Here is a 15599-nt window from a genome sequence, read left to right on the forward strand (position 1 = left end):
CTCTGGGTGGTGGGCGGGAGTTTCTTGCCCTACCCATGATGCATTGCAGAGTGTGCACACTCAACATATTCAGTTCCATATAATCTAAATTCCTTTGGCTGCGACTGTTTTAATGCTTCTCTGGTGCTCCTCACCTAGTTGTCCTTTGGCTCACCTTCTACCTTCAGTTTTTTGTAAGTCTGACAAGGTGTGCATGTCAGCTGCGCAGGCCTCACTGGCGTGTTCTCTTCTTCCTGGCCAACACACATGCTCTGGGTTCCCTTCATCCCGAATAAATCTTTCGCCTTTTACTAAAGATTTCCGTGGAGAGGACCGTTAAAGAGTCTCAAAGAATTTTTGCACAGCCTGTTTCGTACAGGCTCTCTGAGCTTGGTTAAAAAAAGAAGTTGTGTCTTTCCTGTCTCTGTTCCCCCTGGTTTAACCGTACTGATGTTGCATGTAACTCTTAGGTAGGATTTCAGAGGGTTTGCGATGGTATCTGCTGTGAGTTTTTTTTCCGGGGTAATTCTTTGGGAGTTTTCAGGGCTCTCGCTCTTGTGTACGCACGCTCTGCATATTAAAGATAAGGAATCGAATTGCCTTGTGTGAGGAAGACATAAAGCTCGCTATCTAAGCACACAAGCAGATCTTTAGCTGCGGGTCATATCTCTTACAAAACCATGCAGAAGATACCTTGGGATTCTGGAAAAACTTTCAGATGATGGCACAGCTACATACCTCAACAGTGGCAAGCACAGCATAGGTAATATGCTGAATCAAATCTCCCATTCTTCAGACTTTTAAACATGGGTAACACTTCAAAAATCTTATCAGCGGGGAGTATCCGAGAAGGACTTTGTTATTCCTGGTTTGTAATTGTTTATTTTTGTCTTTCACTCTTCTTTGAGGAAAATTTTGCAAAATGGAAAAATGTGCATCAAAGGACATGGCGTTTAAGTACCCCGTTGATTGCTGCTGATTTCTGAATTCCGTGGAAATAATATTGTTTTCAATGTGTGACCTGAATGTAGCCATCGATACAAGGTTTAACTTGATCTCCAAGGCTTGCCTCCCAAACACTGCACTTTTGCACTGACATAAGCGATGCCACGTGCCTCAATCTGTAGAGTTTCCGGGTGAAACAGGACATCAAGTCCCAACCCACCTCTGAGATTTCGACTGATTCAATAATGAGAGCCCACCCAGTGTCTGCACACTATTAGGATTTCACTCGATAGATCACTTAACCCTTGAAGTCGATCGTGTGGTTCTCGTGCATCTAGTGGCCTGAAGTGACATGGCGAGAACCCTATCGGCAACCGGTCTGGACATTGGTGTAAAGAAGAATTCACCAGCTCTGGGCGTGTCTATTGTCTATTCAGTTGTTCCCTTTTGCGGCCCAAGAAGCGGGAAAATCAGGAGAAGTGGAAATAGCGATGGATACCAGGACAAGCTGACTTCTGTCTAGAGGCCTTGCAAAATTCAGATGTTGATTAGCATAAGTGGCGTTTCTTTGTATCTCTGGGTGGTGGGCGGGGAGTTTCTTGCCCTACCCATGATGCATTGCAGAGTGTGCACACTCAACATATTCAGTTCCATATAATCTAAATTCCTTTGGCTGCGACTGTTTTAATGCTTCTCTGGTGCTCCTCACCTAGTTGTCCTTTGGCTCACCTTCTACCTTCAGTTTTTGTAAGTCTGACAAGGTGTCGCATGTCAGCTGCGCAGGCCTCACGGGCCCGTGTTCTCTTTTTCCCTGGCCAACACACATGCTCTGGGTTCCCTTCATCCCGAATAAATCTTTCGCCTTTTACTAAAGATTTCCGTGGAAGGACCGTTAAAGAGTCTCAAAGAATTTTTGCACAGCCTGTTTCGTACAGGCTCTCTGAGCTTAGTTAAAAAGAAGTTGTGTCTTTCCTGTCTCTGTTCCCCTGGTTTAACCGTACTGATGTTGCATGTAACTCTTAGGTAGGATTTCAGAGGGTTTGCGATGGTATCTGCTGTGAGTTTTTTCGGGGTAATTCTTTGGGAGTTTTCAGGGCTCTCGCTCTTGTATGCACAGCTCTGCATATTAAAGATAAGGAATCGAATTGCCTTGTGTGAGGAAGACATAAAGCTCGCTATCTAAGCACACAAGCAGATCTTTAGCTGCGGGTCATATCTCTTACAAAACCATGCAGAAGATACCTTGGGATTCTGGAAAACTTTCAGATGATGGCACAGCTACATACCTCAACAGTGGCAAGCACAGCATAGGTAATATGCTGAATCAAATCTCCCATTCTTCAGACTTTTAAACATGGGTAACACTTCAAAAATCTTATCAGCGGGAGTATCGAGAAGGACTTTGTTATTCCTGGTTTGTAATTGTTTATTTTTGTCTTTCACTCTTCTTTGAGGAAAATTTTGCAAAATGGAAAATGTGCATCAAAGGACATGGCGTTTAAGTACCCGTTGATTGCTGCTGATTTCTGAATTCCGTGGAAATAATATTGTTTTCAATGTGTGACCTGAATGTAGCCATCGATACAAGGTTTAACTTGATCTCCAAGGCTTGCCTCCCAAACACTGCACTTTTGCACTGACATACGCGATGCCGCGTGCCTCAATCTGTAGAGTTTCGGGTGAAACAGGACATCAAGTCCCAACCCACCTCTGAGATTTCGACTGATTCAATAATGAGGAGCCCACCCAGTGTCTGCACACTATTAGGATTTCACTCGATAGATCACTTAACCCTTGAAGTCGATCGTGTGGTTCTCGTGCATCTAGTGGCCTGAAGTGACATGCGAGAACCCTATCGGCAACACGGTCTGGACATTGGTGTAAAGAAGAATTCACCAGCTCTGGGCGTGTCTATTGTCTATTCCAGTTGTTCCCTTTTGCGGCCCAAGGAGGCGGGAAAATCAGGAGAAGTGGAAATAGCGATGGATACCCAGGACAAGCTGACTTCTGTCTAGAGGCCTTGCAAGAATTCAGATGTTGATTAGCATAAGTGGCGTTTCTTTGTATCTCTGGGTGGTGGGCGGGAGTTTCTTGCCCTACCCATGATGCATTGCAGAGTGTGCACACTCAACATATTCAGTTCCATATAATCTAAATTCCTTTGGCTGCGACTGTTTTAATGCTTCTCTGGTGCTCCTCACCTAGTTGTCCTTTGGCTCACCTTCTACCTTCAGTTTTTTGTAAGTCTGACAAGGTGTTGCATGTCAGCTCGAGGCCTCACTGGCCGTGTTCTCTTCTTCCTGGCCGCAACACACATGCTCTGGGTTCCCTTCATCCCGAATAAATCTTTGCCTTTTACTAAAGATTTCCGTGGAAGGACCGTTAAAGAGTCTCAAAGAATTTTTGCACAGCCTGTTTTTACAGGCTCTCTGAGCTGGTTAAAAAGAAGTTGTGTCTTTCCTGTCTCTGTTCCCCCTGGTTTAACCGTACTGATGTTGCATGTAACTCTTAGGTAGGATTTCAGAGGGTTTGCGATGGTATCTGCTGTGAGTTTTTTTTCCGGGGTAATTCTTTGGGAGTTTTCAGGGCTCTCGCTCTTGTGTGCAACGCTCTGCATATTAAAGATAAGGAATCGAATTGCCTTGTGTGAGGAAGACATAAAGCTCGCTATCTAAGCACACAAGCAGATCTTTAGCTCGGGTCATATCTCTTACAAAACCATGCAGAAGATACCTTGGGATTCTGGAAAAACTTTCAGATGATGGCACAGCTACATACCTCAACAGTGGCAAGCACAGCATAGGTAATATGCTGAATCCAAATCTCCCATTCTTCAGACTTTTAAACATGGGTAACACTTCAAAAATCTTATCAGCGGGGAGTATCCGAGAAGGACTTTGTTATTCCTGGTTTGTAATTGTTTATTTTTGTCTTTCACTCTTCTTTGAGGAAAATTTTGCAAAATGGAAAAATGTGCATCAAAGGACATGGCGTTTAAGTACCCCGTTGATTGCTGCTGATTTCTGAATTCGTGGAAATAATATGTTTTCAATGTGTGACCTGAATAGCCATCGATACAAGGTTTAACTTGATCTCAAGGCTTGCCTCCCAAACACTGCACTTTGCACTGACATACTTAGTGCCGTGCCTCAATCTGTAGAGTTTCCGGGTGAAACAGGACATCAAGTCCCAACCCACCTCTGAGATTTCGACTGATTCAATAATGAGGAGCCCACCCAGTGTCTGCACACTGTAGGGATTTCACTTTCGATAGATCACTTAACCCTTGAAGTCGATCGTGTGGTTCTCGTGCATCTAGTGGCCTAGGTGACATGGCAGAACCCTATCGGCAACCGGTCTGGACATTGGTGTAAAAGAAGAATTCACCAGCTCTGGGCGTGTCTATTGTCTATTCAGTTGTTCCCTTTTGCGGCCAAGGAAGCGGGAAAATCAGGAGAAGTGGAAATAGCGATGGATACCCAGGACAAGCTGACTTCTGTCTAGAGGCCTTGCAAGAATTCAGATGTTGATTAGCATAAGTGGCGTTTCTTTGTATCTCTCTGGGTGGTGGGCGGGAGTTTCTTGCCCCTACTGATGCATTGCAGAGTGTGCACACTCAACATATTCAGTTCCATATAATCTAAATTCCTTTGGCTGCGACTGTTTTAATGCTTCTCTGGTGCTCCTCACCTAGTTGTCCTTTGGCGCTCACCTTCTACCTTCAGTTTTTTTGTAAGTCTGACAAGGTGTCGCATGTCAGCTGCGCAGGCCTCACTGGCCGTGTTCTCTTCTTCCTGGCCATAACACATGCTCTGGGTTCCCTTCATCCCGAATAAATCTTTAGCCTTTTACTAAAGATTTCGTGGAAGGACCGTTAAAGAGTCTCAAAATTTTTGCACAGCCTGTTTTGTACAGGCTCTCTGAGCTTGTTAAAAAAAGTTGTGTCTTTCCTGTCTCTGTTCCCCCTGGTTTAACCGTACTGATGTTGCATGTAACTCTTAGGTAGGATTTCAGAGGGTTTGCGATGGTATCTGCTGTGAGTTTTTTTTCCGGGGTAATTCTTTGGGAGTTTTCAGGGCTCTACGGCTCTTGTATACGCTCTGCATATAAAAGATAAGAGATCGAATTGCCTTGTGTGAGGAAGACATAAAGCTTCGCTATCTAAGCACACAAGCAGATCTTTAGCTCGGGTCATATCTCTTACAAAACCATGCAGAAGATACCTTGGGATTCTGGAAAAACTTTCAGATGATGGCACAGCTACATACCTCAACAGTGGCAAGCACAGCATAGGTAATATGCTGAATCCAAATCTCCCATTCTTCAGACTTTTTAAACATGGTAACACTTCAAAAATCTTATCAGCGGGGAGTATCCGAGAAGGACTTTGTTATTCCTGGTTTGTAATTGTTTATTTTTGTCTTTCACTCTTCTTTGAGGAAAATTTTGCAAAATGGAAAAATGTGCATCAAAGGACATGGCGTTAAGTACCCGTTGATTGCTGCTGATTTCTGAATTCCGTGGAAATAATATTGTTTTCAATGTGTGACCTGAATGTAGCCATCGATACAAGGTTTAACTTGATCTCCAAGGCTTGCCTCCCAAACACTGCACTTTTGCACTGACATAGCGATGCCGTGCCTCAATCTGTAGAGTTTCGGGTGAAACAGGACATCAAGTCCCAGCCCACCTCTGAGATTTCGACTGATTCAATAATGAGGCCCACCCAGTGTCTGCACACTATTAGGATTTCACTTTCGATAGATCACTTAACCCTTGAAGTCGATCGTGTGGTTCGTGCATCTAGTGGCCTGAAGTGACATGGCGAGAACCCTATCGGCAAGCACGGTCTGGACATTGGTGTAAAGAAGAATTCACCAGCTCTGGACGTGTCTATTGTCTATTCAGTTGTTCCCTTTTGCGGCCCAAGGCGCGGGAAAATCAGGAGAAGTGGAAATAGCGATGGATACCCAGGACAAGCTGACTTCTGTCTAGAGGCCTTGCAAGAATTCAGATGTTGATTAGCATAAGTGGCGTTTCTTTGTATCTCTGGGTGGTGGGCGGGAGTTTCTTGCCTACCCATGATGCATTGCAGAGTGTGCACACTCAACATATTCAGTTCCATATAATCTAAATTCCTTTGGCTGCGACTGTTTTAATGCTTCTCTGGTGCTCCTCACCTAGTTGTCCTTTAGGCTCACCTTCTACCTTCAGTTTTTTGTAAGTCTGACAAGGTGTCGGCATGTCAGCTGCGCCCAGGCCTCACTGGCGTGTTCTCTTCTTCCTGGCGCAACACACATGCTCTGGGTTCCTTCATCCCGAATAAATCTTTAGCCTTTACTAAAGATTTCCGTGGAAGGACCGTTAAAGAGTCTCAAAGAATTTTTGCACAGCCTGTTTAGTACAGGCTCTCTGAGCTTAGTTAAAAAAGAAGTTGTGTCTTTCCTGTCTCTGTTCCCCTGGTTTAACCGTTACTGATGTTGCATGTAACTCTTAGGTAGGATTTCAGAGGGTTTGCGATGGTATCTGCTGTGAGTTTTTTTCCGGGGTAATTCTTTGGGAGTTTTCAGGGCTCTACGCTCTTGTGTCACTGCACGCTCTGCATATTAAAGATAAGGAATCGAATTGCCTTGTGTGAGGAAGACATAAAGCTTGCTATCTAAGCACACAAGCAGATCTTTAGCTGCGGGTCATATCTCTTACAAAACCATGCAGAAGATACCTTGGGATTCTGGAAAAACTTTCAGATGATGGCACAGCTACATACCTCAACAGTGGCAAGCACAGCATAGGTAATATGCTGAATCCAAATCTCCCATTCTTCAGACTTTTAAACATGGTAACACTTCAAAAATCTTATCAGCGGGAGTATCCGAGAAGGACTTTGTTATTCCTGGTTTGTAATTGTTTATTTTGTCTATCACTCTTCTTTGAGGAAAATTTTGCAAAATGGAAAAATGTGCATCAAAGGACATGGCGTTTAAGTACCCCGTTGATTGCTGCTGATTTCTGAATTCCGTGGAAATAATATTGTTTTCAATGTGTGACCTGAATGTAGCCATCGATACAAGGTTTAACTTGATCTCAAGGCTTGCCTCCCAAACACTGCACTTTTGCACTGACATAGCGATGCCACGTGCCTCAATCTGTAGAGTTTCGGGTGAAACAGGACATCAAGTCCCAACCCACCTCTGAGATTTCGACTGATTCAATAATGAGGCCCACCCAGTGTCTGCACACTATTAGGATTTCACTCGATAGATCACTTAACCCTTGAAGTCGATCGTGTGGTTCTCGTGCATCTAGTGGCCTGAAGTGACATGGCGAGAACCCTATCGGCAAACACGGTCTGGACATTGGTGTAAGAAGAATTCACCAGCTCTGGGCGTGTCTATTGTCTATTCAGTTGTTCCCTTTTGCGGCCCAAAGGCGGGAAAATCAGGAGAAGTGGAAATAGCGATGGATACCCAGGACAAGCTGACTTCTGTCTAGAGGCCTTGCAAGAATTCAGATGTTGATTAGCATAAGTGGCGTTTCTTTGTATCTCTGGGTGGTGGGCGGGGAGTTTCTTGCCTACCCATGATGCATTGCAGAGTGTGCACACTCAACATATTCAGTTCCATATAATCTAAATTCCTTTGGCTGCGACTGTTTTAATGCTTCTCTGGTGCTCCTCACCTAGTTGTCCTTTGGGCTCACCTTCTACCTTCAGTTTTTGTAAGTCTGACAAGGTGTGCATGTCAGCTCTTGAGCCTCACTGGCCGTGTTCTCTTCTTCCTGGCGCAACACACATGCTCTGGGTTCCCTTCATCCCGAATAAATCTTTAGCCTTTTACTAAAGATTTCCGTGGGAGGACCGTTAAAGAGTCTCAAAGAATTTTTGCACAGCCTGTTTCGTACAGGCTCTCTGAGCTGGTTAAAAAGAAGTTGTGTCTTTCCTGTCTCTGTTCCCCTGGTTTAACCGTACTGATGTTGCATGTAACTCTTAGGTAGGATTTCAGAGGGTTTGCGATGGTATCTGCTGTGAGTTTTTTCGGGGTAATTCTTTGGGAGTTTTCAGGGCTCTACGCTCTTGTATGCATGCGCTCTGCATATTAAAGATAAGGAATCGAATTGCCTTGTGTGAGGAAGACATAAAGCTCGCTATCTAAGCACACAAGCAGATCTTTAGCTGCGGGTCATATCTCTTACAAAACCATGCAGAAGATACCTTGGGATTCTGGAAAAACTTTCAGATGATGGCACAGCTACATACCTCAACAGTGGCAAGCACAGCATAGGTAATATGCTGAATCAAATCTCCCATTCTTCAGACTTTTAAACATGGGTAACACTTCAAAAATCTTATCAGCGGGAGTATCCGAGAAGGACTTTGTTATTCCTGGTTTGTAATTGTTTATTTTGTCTTTCACTCTTCTTTGAGGAAAATTTTGCAAAATGGAAAAATGTGCATCAAAGGACATGGCGTTTAAGTACCCCGTTGATTGCTGCTGATTTCTGAATTCCGTGGAAATAATATTGTTTTCAATGTGTGACCTGAATGTAGCCATCGATACAAGGTTTAACTTGATCTCAAGGCTTGCCTCCCAAACACTGCACTTTTGCACTGACATAGCGATGCCACGTGCCTCAATCTGTAGAGTTTCGGGTGAAACAGGACATCAAGTCCCAACCCACCTCTGAGATTTCGACTGATTCAATAATGAGAGCCCACCCAGTGTCTGCACACTATTAGGATTTCACTTTCGATAGATCACTTAACCCTTGAAGTCGATCGTGTGGTTCTCGTGCATCTAGTGGCCTGAAGTGACATGACGAGAACCCTATCGGCAAGCACGGTCTGGACATTGGTGTAAAGAAGAATTCACCAGCTCTGGGCGTGTCTATTGTCTATTCAGTTGTTCCCTTTTGCGGCCCAAGAGGCGGGAAAATCAGGAGAAGTGGAAATAGCGATGGATACCAGGACAAGCTGACTTCTGTCTAGAGGCCTTGCAAGAATTCAGATGTTGATTAGCATAAGTGGCGTTTCTTCGTATCTCTGGGTGGTGGGCGGGGTTTCTTGCCCCTACCCATGATGCATTGCAGAGTGTGCACACTCAACATATTCAGTTCCATATAATCTAAATTCCTTTGGCTGCGACTGTTTTAATGCTTCTCTGGTGCTCCTCACCTAGTTGTCCTTTGGCGCTCACCTTCTACCTTCAGTTTTTTTGTAAGTCTGACAAGGTGTGCATGTCAGCTCGCAGAGCCTCACTGGCGTGTTCTCTTCTTCCTGGCACGCAACACACATGCTCTGGGTTCCCTTCATCCCGAATAAATCTTTAGCCTTTTACTAAAGATTTCCGTGGAAGGACCGTTAAAGAGTCTCAAAGAATTTTGCACAGCCTGTTTAGTACAGGCTCTCTGAGCTTGGTTAAAAAAAGTTGTGTCTTTCCTGTCTCTGTTCCCCCTGGTTTAACCGTACTGATGTTGCATGTAACTCTTAGGTAGGATTTCAGAGGGTTTGCGATGGTATCTGCTGTGAGTTTTTTCCGGGGTAATTCTTTGGGAGTTTTCAGGGCTCTCGCTCTTGTGTATGCACGCTCTGCATATTAAAGATAAGGAATCGAATTGCCTTGTGTGAGGAAGACATAAAGCTCGCTATCTAAGCACACAAGCAGATCTTTAGCTGCGGGTCATATCTCTTACAAAACCATGCAGAAGATACCTTGGGATTCTGGAAAAACTTTCAGATGATGGCACAGCTACATACCTCAACAGTGGCAAGCACAGCATAGGTAATATGCTGAATCAAATCTCCCATTCTTCAGACTTTTAAACATGGGTAACACTTCAAAAATCTTATCAGCGGGGAGTATCCGAGAAGGACTTTGTTATTCCTGGTTTGTAATTGTTTATTTTTGTCTTTCACTCTTCTTTGAGGAAAATTTTGCAAAATGGAAAAATGTGCATCAAAGGACATGGCGTTTAAGTACCCCGTTGATTGCTGCTGATTTCTGAATTCCGTGGAAATAATATTGTTTTCAATGTGTGACCTGAATGTAGCCATCGATACAAGGTTTAACTTGATCTCCAAGGCTTGCCTCCCAAACACTGCACTTTTGCACTGACATAGCAGCGATGCCACGTGCCTCAATCTGTAGAGTTTCGGGTGAAACAGGACATCAAGTCCCAACCCACCTCTGAGATTTCGACTGATTCAATAATGAGGAGCCCACCCAGTGTCTGCACACTATTAGGATTTCACTCGATAGATCACTTAACCCTTGAAGTCGATCGTGTGGTTCTCGTGCATCTAGTGGCCTGAAGTGACATGGCGAGAACCCTATCGGCAAGCGCGGTCTGGACATTGGTGTAAAGAAGAATTCACCAGCTCTGGGCGTGTCTATTGTCTATTCAGTTGTTCCCTTTTGCGGCCCAAGGCGGGAAAATCAGGAGAAGTGGAAATAGCGATGGATACAGGACAAGCTGACTTCTGTCTAGAGGCCTTGCAAAATTCAGATGTTGATTAGCATAAGTGGCGTTTCTTTGTATCTCTGGGTGGTGGGCGGGGTTTCTTGCCCCTACCCATGATGCATTGCAGAGTGTGCACACTCAACATATTCAGTTCCATATAATCTAAATTCCTTTGGCTGCGACTGTTTTAATGCTTCTCTGGTGCTCCTCACCTAGTTGTCCTTTGGCTCACCTTCTACCTTCAGTTTTTTGTAAGTCTGACAAGGTGTAGCATGTCAGCTGCGAGCCTCACTGGCGTGTTCTCTTCTTCCTGGCGCAACACACATGCTCTGGGTTCCCTTCATCCCGAATAAATCTTTAGCCTTTTACTAAAGATTTCCGTGGAAGGACCGTTAAAGAGTCTCAAGAATTTTTGCACAGCCTGTTTCGTACAGGCTCTCTGAGCTGGTTAAAAAGTTGTGTCTTTCCTGTCTCTGTTCCCCTGGTTTAACCCATTACTGATGTTGCATGTAACTCTTAGGTAGGATTTCAGAGGGTTTGCGATGGTATCTGCTGTGAGTTTTTTTTCCGGGGTAATTCTTTGGGAGTTTTCAGGGCTCTACGCTCTTGTGTATGCGCTCTGCATATTAAAGATAAGGAATCGAATTGCCTTGTGTGAGGAAGACATAAAGCTTCGCTATCTAAGCACACAAGCAGATCTTTAGCTGCGGGTCATATCTCTTACAAAACCATGCAGAAGATACCTTGGGATTCTGGAAAAACTTTCAGATGATGGCACAGCTACATACCTCAACAGTGGCAAGCACAGCATAGGTAATATGCTGAATCCAAATCTCCCATTCTTCAGACTTTTAAACATGGGTAACACTTCAAAAATCTTATCAGCGGGGAGTATCCGAGAAGGACTTTGTTATTCCTGGTTTGTAATTGTTTATTTTTGTCTTTCACTCTTCTTTGAGGAAAATTTTGCAAAATGGAAAAATGTGCATCAAAGGACATGGCGTTTAAGTACCCCGTTGATTGCTGCTGATTTCTGAATTCCGTGGAAATAATATTGTTTTCAATGTGTGACCTGAATGTAGCCATCGATACAAGGTTTAACTTGATCTCCAAGGCTTGCCTCCCAAACACTGCACTTTTGCACTGACATAGCGATGCCACGTGCCTCAATCTGTAGAGTTTCGGGTGAAACAGGACATCAAGTCCCAACCCACCTCTGAGATTTCGACTGATTCAATAATGAGGAGCCCACCCAGTGTCTGCACACTATTAGGATTTCACTCGATAGATCACTTAACCCTTGAAGTCGATCGTGTGGTTCTCGTGCATCTAGTGGCCTGAAGTGACATGGCGAGAACCCTATCGGCAAGCACCGGTCTGGACATTGGTGTAAAGAAGAATTCACCAGCTCTGGGCGTGTCTATTGTCTATTCAGTTGTTCCCTTTTGCGGCCCAAGGAAGCGGGAAAATCAGGAGAAGTGGAAATAGCGATGGATACCCAGGACAAGCTGACTTCTGTCTAGAGGCCTTGCAAGAATTCAGATGTTGATTAGCATAAGTGGCGTTTCTTTGTATCTCTGGGTGGTGGGCGGGGAGTTTCTTGCCCCTACCCATGATGCATTGCAGAGTGTGCACACTCAACATATTCAGTTCCATATAATCTAAATTCCTTTGGCTGCGACTGTTTTAATGCTTCTCTGGTGCTCCTCACCTAGTTGTCCTTTGGCTCACCTTCTACCTTCAGTTTTTTGTAAGTCTGACAAGGTGTGCATGTCAGCTGCGCTTGAGCCTCACTGGCCGTGTTCTCTTCTTCCTGGCCGCAACACACATGCTCTGGGTTCCCTTCATCCCGAATAAATCTTTCGCCTTTTACTAAAGATTTCCGTGGAAGGACCGTTAAAGAGTCTCAAAGAATTTTTGCACAGCCTGTTTAGTACAGGCTCTCTGAGCTGGTTAAAAAGAAGTTGTGTCTTTCCTGTCTCTGTTCCCCCTGGTTTAACCGTACTGATGTTGCATGTAACTCTTAGGTAGGATTTCAGAGGGTTTCGCGATGGTATCTGCTGTGAGTTTTTTTCGGGGTAATTCTTTGGGAGTTTTCAGGGCTCTAAGCTCTTGTATGCATGCGCTCTGCATATTAAAGATAAGGAATCGAATTGCCTTGTGTGAGGAAGACATAAAGCTCGCTATCTAAGCACACAAGCAGATCTTTAGCTGCGGGTCATATCTCTTACAAAACCATGCAGAAGATACCTTGGGATTCTGGAAAAACTTTCAGATGATGGCACAGCTACATACCTCAACAGTGGCAAGCACAGCATAGGTAATATGCTGAATCAAATCTCCCATTCTTCAGACTTTTAAACATGGGTAACACTTCAAAAATCTTATCAGCGGGGAGTATCCGAGAAGGACTTTGTTATTCCTGGTTTGTAATTGTTTATTTTTGTCTTTCACTCTTCTTTGAGGAAAATTTTGCAAAATGGAAAAATGTGCATCAAAGGACATGGCGTTTAAGTACCCCGTTGATTGCTGCTGATTTCTGAATTCCGTGGAAATAATATTGTTTTCAATGTGTGACCTGAATGTAGCCATCGATACAAGGTTTAACTTGATCTCAAGGCTTGCCTCCCAAACACTGCACTTTTGCACTGACATAGCGATGCCACGTGCCTCAATCTGTAGAGTTTCGGGTGAAACAGGACATCAAGTCCCAACCCACCTCTGAGATTTCGACTGATTCAATAATGAGGAGCCCACCCAGTGTCTGCACACTATTAGGATTTCACTCGATAGATCACTTAACCCTTGAAGTCGATCGTGTGGTTCTCTGCATCTAGTGGCCTGAAGTGACATGGCGAGAACCCTATCGGCAAACCGGTCTGGACATTGGTGTAAAGAAGAATTCACCAGCTCTGGGCGTGTCTATTGTCTATTCAGTTGTTCCCTTTTGCGGCCCAAGGAAGCGGGAAAATCAGGAGAAGTGGAAATAGCGATGGATACCCAGGACAAGCTGACTTCTGTCTAGAGGCCTTGCAAAATTCAGATGTTGATTAGCATAAGTGGCGTTTCTTTGTATCTCTGGGTGGTGGGGGGGAGTTTCTTGCCCTACCCATGATGCATTGCAGAGTGTGCACACTCAACATATTCAGTTCCATATAATCTAAATTCCTTTGGCTGCGACTGTTTTAATGCTTCTCTGGTGCTCCTCACCTAGTTGTCCTTTGGCTCACCTTCTACCTTCAGTTTTTTGTAAGTCTGACAAGGTGTGCATGTCAGCTGCGCAGGCCTCACTGGCCGTGTTCTCTTCTTCCTGGCCGCAACACACATGCTCTGGGTTCCCTTCATCCCGAATAAATCTTTCGCCTTTTACTAAAGATTTCCGTGGAAGGACGTTAAAGAGTCTCAAAGAATTTTTGCACAGCCTGTTTCGTACAGGCTCTCTGAGCTGGTTAAAAAAGAAGTTGTGTCTTTCCTGTCTCTGTTCCCCCTGGTTTAACCATACTGATGTTGCATGTAACTCTTAGGTAGGATTTCAGAGGGTTTGCGATGGTATCTGCTGTGAGTTTTTTCGGGGGTAATTCTTTGGGAGTTTTCAGGGCTCTCGCTCTTGTGTGCATACGCTCTGCATATTAAAGATAAGGAATCGAATTGCCTTGTGTGAGGAAGACATAAAGCTCGCTATCTAAGCACACAAGCAGATCTTTAGCTGCGGGTCATATCTCTTACAAAACCATGCAGAAGATACCTTGGGATTCTGGAAAAACTTTCAGATGATGGCACAGCTACATACCTCAACAGTGGCAAGCACAGCATAGGTAATATGCTGAATCCAAATCTCCCATTCTTCAGACTTTTAAACATGGGTAACACTTCAAAAATCTTATCAGCGGGGAGTATCCGAGAAGGACTTTGTTATTCCTGGTTTGTAATTGTTTATTTTTGTCTTTCACTCTTCTTTGAGGAAAATTTTGCAAAATGGAAAAATGTGCATCAAAGGACATGGCGTTTAAGTACCCCGTTGATTGCTGCTGATTTCTGAATTCCGTGGAAATAATATTGTTTTCAATGTGTGACCTGAATGTAGCCATCGATACAAGGTTTAACTTGATCTCCAAGGCTTGCCTCCCAAACACTGCACTTTTGCACTGACATAGCGATGCCCGTGCCTCAATCTGTAGAGTTTCGGGTGAAACAGGACATCAAGTCCCAACCCACCTCTGAGATTTCGACTGATTCAATAATGAGGAGCCCACCCAGTGTCTGCACACTATTAGGATTTCACTTTCGATAGATCACTTAACCCTTGAAGTCGATCGTGTGGTTCTCGTGCATCTAGTGGCCTGAAGTGACATGGCGAGAACCCTATCGGCAAACAGGCGGTCTGGACATTGGTGTAAAGAAGAATTCACCAGCTCTGGGCGTGTCTATTGTCTATTCCAGTTGTTCCCTTTTGCGGCCCAAGGAAGCGGGAAAATCAGGAGAAGTGGAAATAGCGATGGATACCCAGGACAAGCTGACTTCTGTCTAGAGGCCTTGCAAGAATTCAGATGTTGATTAGCATAAGTGGCGTTTCTTTGTATCTCTGGGTGGTGGGCGGGGAGTTTCTTGCCCTACCCATGATGCATTGCAGAGTGTGCACACTCAACATATTCAGTTCCATATAATCTAAATTCCTTTGGCTGCGACTGTTTTAATGCTTCTCTGGTGCTCCTCACCTAGTTGTCCTTTAGGCATCACCTTCTACCTTCAGTTTTTTGTAAGTCTGACAAGGTGTAGCATGTCAGCTCAGCCTCACTGGCCGTGTTCTCTTCTTCCTGGCACGCAACACACATGCTCTGGGTTCCCTTCATCCCGAATAAATCTTTAAGCCTTTTACTAAAGATTTCCGTGGAAGGACCGTTAAAGAGTCTCAAAGATTTTTGCACAGCCTGTTTCGTACAGGCTCTCTGAGCTGGTTAAAAAGAAGTTGTGTCTTTCCTGTCTCTGTTCCCCCTGGTTTAACCGTACTGATGTTGCATGTAACTCTTAGGTAGGATTTCAGAGGGTTTGCGATGGTATCTGCTGTGAGTTTTTTTTCCGGGGTAATTCTTTGGGAGTTTTCAGGCTCTCGCTCTTGTGTACGCATCGCTCTGCATATTAAAGATAAGGAGTCGAATTGCCTTGTGTGAGGGAAGACATAAAGTCAAGCTATCTAAGCACACAAGCAGATCTTTAGCTGC

The 15599-nt window shown here is 44.4% G+C and overlaps 11 non-coding genes across 11 annotated transcripts; all 11 read left to right on the top strand.

Moving 5' to 3' along the window:
* Positions 1-246: 246 nt before the first annotated feature.
* LOC120521568 lies at positions 247-362 on the top strand. The gene has a single exon (XR_005632148.1). It is a non-coding gene; the product is annotated as a U5 spliceosomal RNA (small nuclear RNA).
* A 1386-nt stretch (positions 363-1748) lies between these two features.
* LOC120521576 lies at positions 1749-1863 on the top strand. The gene has a single exon (XR_005632156.1). It is a non-coding gene; the product is annotated as a U5 spliceosomal RNA (small nuclear RNA).
* Positions 1864-3239: 1376 nt separating this feature from the next.
* Positions 3240-3352, top strand: LOC120521570. Its single transcript, XR_005632150.1, has one exon. It is a non-coding gene; the product is annotated as a U5 spliceosomal RNA (small nuclear RNA).
* A 1379-nt stretch (positions 3353-4731) lies between these two features.
* LOC120521573 lies at positions 4732-4843 on the top strand. Its single transcript, XR_005632153.1, has one exon. It is a non-coding gene; the product is annotated as a U5 spliceosomal RNA (small nuclear RNA).
* A 1379-nt stretch (positions 4844-6222) lies between these two features.
* LOC120521572 lies at positions 6223-6335 on the top strand. The gene has a single exon (XR_005632152.1). It is a non-coding gene; the product is annotated as a U5 spliceosomal RNA (small nuclear RNA).
* Positions 6336-7715: 1380 nt separating this feature from the next.
* LOC120521577 lies at positions 7716-7830 on the top strand. The gene has a single exon (XR_005632157.1). It is a non-coding gene; the product is annotated as a U5 spliceosomal RNA (small nuclear RNA).
* Positions 7831-9212: 1382 nt separating this feature from the next.
* Positions 9213-9326, top strand: LOC120521571. The gene has a single exon (XR_005632151.1). It is a non-coding gene; the product is annotated as a U5 spliceosomal RNA (small nuclear RNA).
* Positions 9327-10704: 1378 nt separating this feature from the next.
* Positions 10705-10818, top strand: LOC120521569. The gene has a single exon (XR_005632149.1). It is a non-coding gene; the product is annotated as a U5 spliceosomal RNA (small nuclear RNA).
* Positions 10819-12208: 1390 nt separating this feature from the next.
* LOC120521575 lies at positions 12209-12323 on the top strand. Its single transcript, XR_005632155.1, has one exon. It is a non-coding gene; the product is annotated as a U5 spliceosomal RNA (small nuclear RNA).
* Positions 12324-13705: 1382 nt separating this feature from the next.
* LOC120521578 lies at positions 13706-13819 on the top strand. The gene has a single exon (XR_005632158.1). It is a non-coding gene; the product is annotated as a U5 spliceosomal RNA (small nuclear RNA).
* Positions 13820-15210: 1391 nt separating this feature from the next.
* LOC120521574 lies at positions 15211-15325 on the top strand. Its single transcript, XR_005632154.1, has one exon. It is a non-coding gene; the product is annotated as a U5 spliceosomal RNA (small nuclear RNA).
* The last annotated feature ends 274 nt before the right edge of the window (positions 15326-15599 follow it).

Source organism: Polypterus senegalus, unplaced genomic scaffold (assembly GCF_016835505.1).
Source record: "Polypterus senegalus isolate Bchr_013 unplaced genomic scaffold, ASM1683550v1 scaffold_5321, whole genome shotgun sequence".
Classification (NCBI taxonomy): Eukaryota; Metazoa; Chordata; class Cladistia; order Polypteriformes; family Polypteridae; genus Polypterus; species Polypterus senegalus.